Source organism: Mustela erminea, chromosome 8, assembly GCF_009829155.1.
Source record: "Mustela erminea isolate mMusErm1 chromosome 8, mMusErm1.Pri, whole genome shotgun sequence".
Lineage (NCBI taxonomy): Eukaryota > Metazoa > Chordata > Mammalia > Carnivora > Mustelidae > Mustela > Mustela erminea.
Window position 1 is genome coordinate 79,393,747 of NC_045621.1, and position 12,171 is coordinate 79,405,917.

The 12,171-nt window shown below is 33.4% G+C and overlaps 1 long non-coding RNA gene across 2 annotated transcripts in view; it reads left to right on the forward strand.

The window, feature by feature from the left end:
- The window catches only part of LOC116596954, a 34,612-nt gene extending 25,009 nt beyond the window's left edge, over positions 1 to 9,603 (forward strand). For both annotated transcript variants that reach the window (XR_004288382.1, XR_004288384.1), the window contains 2 exons: positions 4,154 to 4,211; positions 9,565 to 9,603. This is a non-coding gene — a long non-coding RNA (uncharacterized LOC116596954). The remainder of the gene's footprint in view (positions 1 to 4,153; positions 4,212 to 9,564) is intronic.
- Positions 9,604 to 12,171: the final 2,568 nt, after the last annotated feature.

Genomic DNA, 12,171 nt, shown 5'->3' on the forward strand with positions numbered 1-12,171 from the left:
ACATTAAACAATTGAATACACTTTCCCATCCTATTTTGGAATTCCTATACAAGACATAGCAGTGGGTAGCGAGTAAAGAGTTGGGATCAAATATAATCACCACATACTTCTATCTTCATTACATGTATTGGTTTCTCCTTCATAAAACTCAGTATAGAATCCATTCATGATAAAAACTGTTAGTAAATAGGAATAGATGAAAACTTAATAGAGAAACTCAATTTTTTCCCTCATCAAATAAAAGGCAAGAATGTCCTCTCTCAACCACCTTTTCCCCAAAGATTTTATTTATTTATTTGAAATAGAGAGAGAGCACAAGCAGGAAGAGTAACAGAGAGAGAAGCAGACTCTTCACCGAGTGGGGAGCCCTACACGGGGCTTAACCCAGGACCCTGGGTTCACGACCTGAGCTGAGACAGATGTTTAACCGATTGAGCCACCCAGGTGCCCCCCAACACTCCTTTTCAACATTCTTTTGGAAGTCCTTGTTAATACAAAAATACAAGAAAAGGAATGAAAATGTCTACAAATTGGAAAGAAAGAAAAAAGGCTATGTTTGTTCATAGATGGCATCATTATCTACATAGAAAATTCATAAGAATTAACAAAACATCTTCTGGAACTGAAAAGCATCACAACAATGTTAAAAAAATACAGAGGGTAATATACAAAGTTGATTGCTTTCTTATATACCAATTATAAAAATATAATTTACATTAGCACCCAAGGAAAGGAAATACTTATGTAAAAATCTAATGAAACTTGTACAAGATCCATATCAGGAAAACTATAAAACTTTTCTAAACTAAATTTAAAAAACCCTGAATAAATGACAGAAATTTTGTTCATGGAAAGGAAAACTCAATACTATCAAATGCCAGTTCTTCTCATCTTTATCTATAGATTCAGTGAAATAGCAACCAAAATCTAGTCCATGCATTCCAAATTTTATCTAGTATATTATTTTGTGCATAATGACAAACTGATCATAAAATTTATATGTAGAGGCAAAAGACCTAGAATAACTAGCATGATGTTGGAGAAGAAAAATGTTGGAGGACTGACACTACCCTAACAAGACTCACTATAGAGCTGTAGTAAGCAAGAAAGCATAGTATTAAAAACAGAATAAATATATTTATTAATGGAACAGAATATAGAGTCTAGAAATAGACTCCTATAAATATAATCAATTGATCTTTCACAAAGGAGCAAAAACAATACAATGAAACACAAAGAAATTCTCCTCAACAAATAGTAGTGAAACAACATAAAAATAAAAAAAAACAGTCTAGCAACAGAGCTTACACTCTTCACAAAAATTTACTCAAAATGGATCGTAGAACTAGGTATAAAACACAGAATTATAAAACTTCCAGGAGATTACAGGAAAAAAAAAAAAACCTAGATGACCTTCAGTATGGAGACTTTTTTTTTTTTTTTAATATATAACAACAAAGACATGATCCATGTAAAAATAATTGATAAGCTGAACTTCATTAAAATTAAAAACTCCTGCTTTGCAAAATATAATATCAGGAGGATGAGAAGACAAGCTACAGACTGGGAGGAAATATTTGTGAAATATATGATAAAGAACTATTATCCAAAATACACAAAGAACTATTATCCAAAAAACAACAATAAGAAAACAAATGATTCATTTTAAAAATGTTCCAAAGACCTTAAGAGATACCTCACCAAAGAAGTTATACAGATGGCAAACAAGCATATTAAATGATAATTCCACATTGTTTGTTATCAGTGAGGTGCAGATTAAAACAACAATGAGGTACCACTATCCACCTATTACAGTGGCCAAAATCCAGAACACTGAAAGCATCACATGGTGACAAGGATGTGGGGCAATAGGAACTCTCTTTCAATAGGCAAGTTCAATAGGAACTTGCTTGTGGGAATGCAAAATGGTATAGCCACTTTGGAAGATGATATGGGAGTTTCTTATGAAATTGCATATACTCTTGCCATATTATCCAGCTATCATTTTCCTTGGAATTTATCCAAAGGAGTTGAAAACATGTCCACAGAGAAATCTGCATATGCATGTTTATTTATAATTGCTCAAACTTGGACCCAAAAGAAGACATTCTTTAGTAGGGGTTTGGATAAACTGAGGTACACCCAGACAATGAAATATTTTACACTGAAAAATGAGCAATCAGGCCATGTAAGGACAGAAAGGAAACTTAAATGCATATTACTAAGTGAAAGCTACAATCTGAAAAGGTTACATAGTGTATGATTCTAACTATATAACATTCTGTAAAAGGTAAAAGTACAAGACATCAAAAAAATCAGTGGTTGTAAGAAGTTGGGGGTGAGGCATGAATAGTTGGAGCACAGAGGATTTTTAAGGAAGTGAAAATACTCTGGATGATATCATAATGATGGATACATGTCATTTTACATTTATCCCCAAAAGAAAGTGCAGTACCAACAGTGAACCCCAAGGTAAACCGTAGAATTCAGGTGATTTTGATGTGTTGATTTAGGTTCAAGAATTTTAACAAATGTACCACTCTACTGAGAGATGTTGATAATGGGGTAGACTATGCATGTATGGGGACAGGGGTCACAGGAGAAATCTTTTACCTTCCTTTCAATTTTGCTGTGAACCTAAAACTACTCTAAAAAAAACAAAATCTTTAAAAATAACCTCAATATAAAATCCAAATGAAAACTCTTAAATTCTTAGTATTGAATTGATGTTTTGTTCTTTTCTCCAGAGTCAAAGTCTGTTAATACCTTTGCATGTCAACTTTTGCAGCTTTAAGAATTTTCAACCAGATTTATTTTAATTTATTTTCATTTCTAAAAACTATCAAAAACTATAAAACTAAAAAATTATATAAAACTATAAAAAACTAAAAAGTATAATCATTCTAAATCTTGGTACAAGCCCCCATCTTCTCTATCCTGCAAAATTGCCATGGCCTCCTATCTGATCACCTACTTTCTGCTATTGGTTCTAGTGTCTATTCTCAATCCACCAGCCATACAGAGTATCAAAGTTAATTATATCATGATATTCCTCTTATCAAAACTCTATAATTATTGCTGCCCATTTAATGTATATTTATATTTTAATCTAAAATACCTATAATTTAAAAGTGTCTTATTCAATTCAAAGACATAATGTATTCCCTTAATTTTTAATAAACCATTTTATAATCTGACTTATCAATATATAAATATTTCACAGATTTAAAAATTTCATTCTTTTGGGGTCACCTTTCATTTCACAAATATCTAGTTTTGGACAATAAATTATGCTGTCACTCTACTCTGGTGAACCTGTAGACTCTTGTTTCTATTTCCATTCTGATCCTATCTCTCACTAAACTTTTTTTTTTTTTTATTCACTCTGTTTTAGCCACATCATTTTTCCATCCTCTGCATAGATAGGAGTATGCACACTTCATTGCTTATGCCATTATTCTTTCCAGCAGCAGGAAAGTCTTTTACCAGCTATCTATATGGCCAATTCCATTTTTCTTCAAGTATTTGTTCAAATTCCAACTTCTCAATGAAGTCTGCCCTATACTCCCTATTTAAATTGCAACCAAATTCTCCAGTACATTCACCTCTGTAAACCTCACAGGTTTTATTTATTTTGATAACTCAGTAATATTATTCCTAGGTGAAACTTGTTTTTTGTTTTTACATAGCAAAATGCATGGAGATTTTCACTATCCATAAACAAAGTTTTAAGGACATTTATTTACATGATACATTTATTTGCATTTATTTATAATTTTGTTGCATACTATTGTATGAAATGAATTTAAAACAATTGATTATCCAACATTACATTGATGAAAACTTGGATATTTTGCTATTTTAATTTTAGAAGCCAGGCTGCAACTAAAATCTTTGTTCATGAATCTTTGTATGTATCTGCATCTGTGTAACAGTTATTTAGAAGTGGAATTGTTGAGTTAATACTTATATATTTTATATATTGATAGCTATCTTCCAAAAAATTCTACACTTACTCATACTTTAACATTGCAAGGAGGGTATTCACTTCTTTTACCCACACCAACATAAGATATTTTAAATCATTTAATTATTCTATTCTTTTGTATTTTTTGTGTGTGAATTTCCTGTTTATATTCTTTGCCTTCATCAGGGCTCCAATAAGCCACTGGGCACCTGCAGTGAAGATAGAAGATAAAGTCTTCCTCCAAGTAGATACAACCCCATGATGTTTGATGAGTACAGTGCAGATTGAAATTCAGTCCCCTTCTCCACCCAGTAAGCACCCTTATACAAAGTACAACCTAAGCAATCTCATGTGGTGGCCCTTATTTTCTTAAATTTTGGTGTGCTTTAACTCATGTATATGCATATTTATCTACATATGTAGTTACATATATGGCAATTGTTTTCTAGTATGTTGTTTCGCTTTTCATGTTGTAAACTTTTTTTTTTTCCAAAAGATTTCATTTTTACATAATCTCTGCACCCAGTGTGGGGCTTGAACTCACAACCCCAAGATCAAGAGTTGCATGTTCTACTGACTGAGCCAGGCAGGCAGCCCTCAGGTTAAAATCTTATGTATGAAAATTTGAAAGTGTAAGGCACAAAAATTTTTATACTTTCCTCTCTTATTTCTTCATTAAGTATAAACATATATACATATATATATATATATATTCTTCATAATACCGTTAAAATGTACCTTGTAGCCACTAATTTAAAATAACTTCATTATGTGTTAAGTGAGGTACCATATGTATGAATCTTTTTTGTGATACTATATTATTATTTTCTGTACTCTACCAATAATATTATTGTGATTACTTATACTTGTATTATCAGATTTAGAGATCTGAAATCTTTAAGATAATTGTGTCTTTCCATTCATTAGCATGGCATTTCTGTGCGTATTTTTACAGCTTACTTTTTTCCTTAAACAAACTGTCACCACTTTCTTCATACAGATTTTTGCACATATCTTGGTAACTTTTTTCCTAGGTGCAGTATTTATTTTTGCTATCTATGGACAAAATATTTACTCAAGAGACATGCTATGTCATTCTTTCTTTTTTTTTCTTTTAAAGATTTTTAAAAATTTATTTATTTGACAGAGATCACAAGTAGACAGAGAGGCAGGCAGAGAGAGAGAGAGGAGGAAGCAGGCTCCCTGCTGAGCAGAGAGCCCGATGTGGGGCTCGATCCCAGGACCCTGGGATCATGATCTGAGCTGAAGGCAGAGGCTTTAACCCACTGAGCCACCCAGGCACCCCCATTCTTTCTTTTTTTAAAAGATTTTATTTATTTGTTTGACAGAGATCACAAGTAGGCAAAGAGGCAGGCAGAGAGAGAGAGAAAGGGGGGAAGCAGTCTCCCTGCTGAGCAGAGCCTGATGAGGGGCTTGATCCAAGGACCCTGAGATCCAAAGTTTGAGGCTTTAACCTACTGAGCCTCCAGGCACCCTACTATGTCATTATTTCTGATGAATGGCGAACTCTCGGTTTTGTATATTGATTGTATAGCATGCTGTCTTTCTTGGCTCCCATATTAATTCCATTACTGTCTTGGTTGATTTTCTTCATCTCTCACATGTTCTGTCAGTCTGAACATCCTGCTTGTTAAAATGACATGTCATATTCAGACTCGACACTCTTTTCTCCTTGGAAAAGCAAATGAAGAGAATTTCCAAGTAGTGATCACTCTATGGACTAAGAGAAGTCCCCATTACTAGCCATCTGAGGTGTCTCCATCATCATGGTGAACACCCAAACCAAAAAAATGACCTGTCCTCAGATGAAATGTGGAAGTTTGGGGAAAATGTCAATTTTGTATTATTACTTATGCCTTTGCCTACTGCAGCAATGTAGTAGGTCTCTAAAGAAAAACACAAGTGTCTAGAATCTGGTGTTTAGAATGTTCAACTGATCAACTAATATGAGCTAGATAAGGAAGAGGATTCTGAAAAACCTTTTTCTTTCACACTGGTTCCTTCTAACTCTGGTGCCAGCTAGAATTCATGTGCTGGGAAAATATCCACACCATTTCTTACACTCTAATATAAAGTACTATAAATCTATTTAATTGAATAAACATACTCTAAAACTATTGAAAATGTATCAATTGTAAATGGAAACTGAGAACACCTAGCCTATCTCTAATTTTCCCATTCTTCTAATTTTTTTACTCCTATTTACTGACAATTCTGTTTCAAATTTTCACTTTATTAACTCAGATGCCTTAGTTTTCCATTGAGTAAGCTGGTCGCCTCTGATACACATAAAGGTAATGTGTTCTATTTAGCAAGATTTTCCTGTTCATTTTCTCAGATCTGCCCTTTACTAAGATAATGTTTTAAATTATTAAAGCAAATAAAAAATTATCTTATATTCACTCAAACAGAAACATTTTTCTCTGAAGTTACCTATGCTATATGTTTCATCCTCACAACTTAATTTATTTTATAAATAAAAGTTTGTACCTATTAATCCTCCTTATCTCTTTTGCCTATTTCTTACCCCCTCACCTCTGTAACAACTAGTTTATTCTCTATATTTAGGAGTTTGTTTCTCTCTTGTTTTTCTTATTATTGTTTTATGCTAAGTAAAATAAATCAAATAGAGAAAAACAAATACCTTATAATTTCATTTATATTTGGGATGTTTACCTTAATTCTTCATCTTTTCAACCCAATGTCACCATGTGATAAAATCTTTTTTCTTTAGAGTTTCAGTTTAAATTCTTTGTGTCGATATCATATCCCCACATGGCATGTCTTCCATGGGCTATTTGTGTTTAAACTGTGAAAGCATATGTAATTATTTTATGAAAAAAAAAAACCCTTTAGTAGCAGACTGGTCGTATTACATGTTTAGGAAAGTATCTGGGGATATTTAAGGTTTGTTTTCAATAACAAGAGAAAAAGAGCCTAGTCATTCTCATAATAAACTATTGTTCAACTCAATTAATTGTACTATAATGTATCCTGGAATAAAGTGGCATATTATGCTCCAGGAGGAATAACAAATTTCATACCCACCTGTAAAACATGGAATTGTAAAATTTGTGATATTTAGTAACATCAAAAACCCTCCTAAGAGTTCCTTTTTTATTAATATTGTGGCACTGCCCTGTCGCATGTGCTCTCCTTTCATAAAACAGGCTCCTCCTCCAATGGCTCTTTCTCAGAACACAGTTCTCAGAGTCCTCTATGATTTAAGAGCCATCCCTTATAGTCTGTTACACTTTCCTATCATGCACTACTATCACAATCTTTTAATTGCACATTTTATTTATTTACTTCGTTACCCTCCATCAAAAAAAGAAAAGAAAAGAATACAAAGACTCATGGGCAGAGATTTTCATGTTTCCACAGCTCCTAACAAAATGACAGGAACATATTAACAACGACTAAAATTTAGTGAATTGAAGAAAGAAAGAATTTATTTTGCTTCTTAAATATGTGTATACCAGTAAGTTATTGAACATGATGTCATAGATCAGACTCTATTTGTTTTTGTTATTCATTGTATGTGATTAGTCCTAAAACAAGAAAGCCATACTCAAAATTATTTTTATCTTTTTTAGACTTGACCAAGTACAAACAGTTTTCAAGTATGAAATAATTGAATATGTTAAGCTCTTATCCTCTTTCTTAGACAGGAACATTTTTTCCCAATGACAACTCAACTTCTAAAATCACTACTTCTTTAAATGGACAATTTTGTGAGCATCTAAAAGACAAAAAGAAAAAAGGAATCATATAAGAAATATTCCCAACAAGATTTCTTCTTATTAATATCTTTTGTCATACAAACTTAGATTTTCATTCTAATCCATATTCCTGGAGTGTAATAAAACACAGATAATCAACAATGTAAGAAATCTGTTCAAGCATTGTATTGTCTCTGTACGTGGGTAGGGTAACAGTAATCCTGATCTCTGCTCTAATAGATGGACATTGGAGGAAAGAGCATCATGAGATTGAAATCCAAAGAGCTAGTGAAAAGTGCCAGGACTATTCTTAGGAATGTGAACATTTATAAGATTTGTTTAAAAAAAAAAAGTTATTTAAAAGTTAAATGGATTCGTGTAACAAATAAAACTCCCTGGTTATTTATCATAATGTAAAAACAGTCGTAGTCGTCATGCTACAAATTGAAAAGCTACTGATAATGGATTATGATCTTTCAATAAAATCTAAGAATAAGAATAAGAAAATGTTGATATCCAGAGGCACCTGAGTGGCTCAGTTGGATTAGTGTCTGTTTTCAGCTCAGGTCATGATCCCAGGGTCCTGGGATTGAGTCCTGCATCCCTGAGCCCCTCACTGGGCTCCCTGCTCAGCAGAGAGCCTGCTTCTTCCTCTCCCTCTGCCTGCGGCTCTGCCTACTTGTGCTCTCTTTCTCTGTCAAATAAATAAATAAAATCTTAAAAAAAAAGAAAATGTTGATATCCAATTTTCAAGTATGCTTGTTTTTGATAGATATACTCCCTAACTTTTTTTCAGAGTAGGTGACCAAATATACAATTGATTATTTATTCTCCTACTGCATAACAAAAGAATTTCTTTGTCCTGTTCAAAATATATCATCTCTTATATGTGTTCACACTTCACTTTAATAATAGTATAGATAGGGTACCCATTAATACATACATGTACACACATGTACCCTACATGTATATCTTTTACATTTCTTGTTTTAAAATGGCCTGGAATATTTTACAAACATAAAAATATTTTTCTAGTAGATAGAAAGCTTAAGCTATTGTTTTGAATATACGGAGCTTGTAGTAGGTCAAATTTGCTAAATTCTTTTATTAGAAGTGTTTCTTGATTGAGGATTAATTCTACTGGCTTTCTGTATAAACAACCATACTATTACAAATAATGAGTTTTAGCTCTCATTTTTATCTGATTTATACCTTATTTCTTTTCTTATCTTATTGCATTATCTAGGATATCTAATACAATCTTTACAGTTAGTGTATATCCTTAATTTTTACTTTAATGGTATGTGTACACACTGTTAATTTGAATTCTCTCTCTCTCACTTAGAATGCAGATATATGAACATTTTTATTTTGAAAAATTTATATCTTTTTAGTGCCTATATTAGTTCCATATTTGAATATTCAAACATGTGTATTGAATGACTAAATAAGTCTGGTGAAGTGTGAACTAAATATTCTTATGACAAATTTATTTAAGAGGAATGTCTGTGATGTTGTCTGTGTGGAATTAGTTTATCTGGTTTCCTAATCTTAAGGGTTTTCATTAATTGATAATTTTATCCATTCTGCTATGCTTCATTCAGGTTCTTGGTTTTTAAGAAGTCAGAAACACAGATACCAAATCTAAGTGATATAGAGCTGACTTGAAGTATATTTTGCAGTGGTGCTCTTTTCTTCTTTTATCATTAATACAAAGTGATAGAGAAACTGAAAAATTATATCACTATGATGTCACTAATAAAGTTAATGTTGATTTCCCAAAACTTCTTTAGTTTTGAAGGTATAATATAATATAGTAATATAATAAAATGAAGTGCTATTTTTGCATTCTAGGTATCTCTTTAAAAAAAAAAAAAGCTCTGTCTTCATAAGAATGTCATCAATCCTCTTCAAAATGACCATAACGATAATCCTCAAAAGGAACATAGGCCAGCATACAGTATGTAGAGTAGGCACCATCTGTGCATTGTCTTAGTGCCTCCAGGCAATGAATTTTGGGGGAAATGATAAAAGCTAAGAGAAGCACATGGGTACAGTGACATGGTGACACAATGACATAATGCAGTTTTGATCTTGCATATGAAGAAATTAGTAATTTTCTCCAGCCCGGTGCAAACAACAGTGGGGCATCCATTGCCCCTTTTGACAGCTTGCTTTCCCCTCAGAGGCAAAAGATAATTGGGCTCATGGAGCTGTACATCTGTCCATCCTTGCCATTTTACAAAGGAAGTTCATAGCCATTAGGCTTATGTTCATAGAATTTGAAGTGAAAATATTGGATTGATGTTAAAGAATATATGCAAATTTTTTAGAGAAAAATAAGCTATAATTTGCATTTTTGTCAGCTAGAATCAGTTGGATTTTGTTCACAAATATTTATAAAACTTATTCCCTTTGCCAGGCACTATGTTAAGTACTGCAAATAAAAAAGATTATATATCTTTGAGTATCAAACATATAAGTGGATGAAGAAGTCTCAGAAGTAGATAATGGTTTCAAGCCTAGGGCAAAATATTACAGATATGCACAAAGAGGTCTGAGAGAGAGTTAAAGAGCTAACCTTACCCTCAAGGGTGAGGGCTCTGAGAATATGGACCTGTATACTCTTGAAGGATAGGTAAATGGTAATTAAACAAATATCAGGGAAAGGTAATCCATACATTTTAATTCAACCATTACAAATTACTGGGATGTGAAAATATGGTATGTGCCAAGGAACTACACTCATATCCATTTACTAAAAATTAAAGTACAAGTGTAGAGTAGTAAAGATGAAGCACAGAGGTAAGAAGGGTTTAGATAAGGAAGAAAACTATAACTTTAGAGAAGCATTAACACTCCTGTCAAATATTTAAGCAAGTACGTGTATCTCACAACCAGATTCATAGTCAGATTCTATGATAGTGCATAGTGGAACATTGGTTTTAAGATGGTCAAGCAGGACACCATTTAGGAGAGGATTTTTTTTTTTTTCCCCGTAAAATAAGGCAGTATGGAATGGAATGGAATGCCCTTATTTTGATTCTGCACCCTGTCCTAATGTGTGGAGGTGGGCTTCTTCAATACCACCCCCAAGCAAGCAATTCTCTGGATGTCAGCTGGATATCCCATAATTCAATTCGATTCTGACACTACCTACCTGGAAATAGCGTAAATTCCATGGATCGAGGGCTCTGTTGCACAAGACACATATCCTCATCAGATGCCAGCCTCAAACCAAGTTGTTGCCTGTGCTTCTGATCCATTGGCTATAAATCAGAGGTTCCCATGACCCAACGCCCTTGCTTGGGTTGGATTAATTTTTTAGAATGACTCACAGAACTCACTAGATTACTAATTTATTACAAAAGATATCAAAGGATACAAATCAATAGCCAGATGAAGAGAGAAAATAGCTGTCTGAATCCCATCTTTGGGGGATTTTATGGAGGCTTTATAACACAGGCTCAATTGATTAAGTAATTGGCCATTGATGATTGATTCAATCTGTAGTCCCTCTTTCCTCCCCTGGAGTCAGAGGATGCTACTGAAAATTCCAACCCTCTATTCTAGATTAGTTCCCCATCAACCAGCCCCCCAACCATAGGGTACTCATTAACACAAAAGTTACCTCCTTAAAATAATAGAAGACACCTTTATAGGTCTCTTCACTTAGGAAATTGCAGGTGTTTTAGTAGCTCTGTGCCAGAAATTTGAGAGAAGACCAAATATATGCTTATTATATGTCACAATATTATAATCTTAATTTAATAATGTTTAGCAATAAGATCGGTGACAATTTTTGATTTGATATAAATGGTGTAAAAAGGGAAAAAATGAAATATCTTTTATTTAAGCACTTCCAGGAATGGCCTTTCTAAACTTGAAAGGGAAAATCTTATATATATATCTAGAGGTAAGAAAATTCTGAGTAAAAGAGTGTAGAATGTGGAAGGGGTAAGACTTCCAGAATGGCAGAATAAGGAGTTTGATTAATCATAATCTATTTCCCTAAAGCAGTGCTAGGGACTGCATACAGGTGTCAGAACAACCACTTGAAGATTTAATAAATTAAGAAGAACTGTTTATTCAAAAAACCCCACTAACTCTGGGTAAGATTAGGAGTCTATGGCATTTCAGCTAGGGACTGTATTCCACTCCTTCGACATAAAGGACAGGTCTTAAGCATCAGCAGCCTGGCTGTACTCCCAGATAGGCTAATTTTATTTGGAATGTAGTGTGGAAAAATCCATGCCCAGGGCACTGTCAAAAACAATAGAGATTTCTCTGGCAAATAATTGGAGAAGGCTAACATGGGCTAGCTGGAAGTCACCGCATTGGTTGGGGCAAGCATCGCAAAGGCAGACCAACCAGAAATTTAACAGGGAGATCCAGCAGTAGAGAAGCCAGAGGCCTTGCTGAAATCCCACTTATCTCTGGTGGTGTGGAAGATTGTGCAAA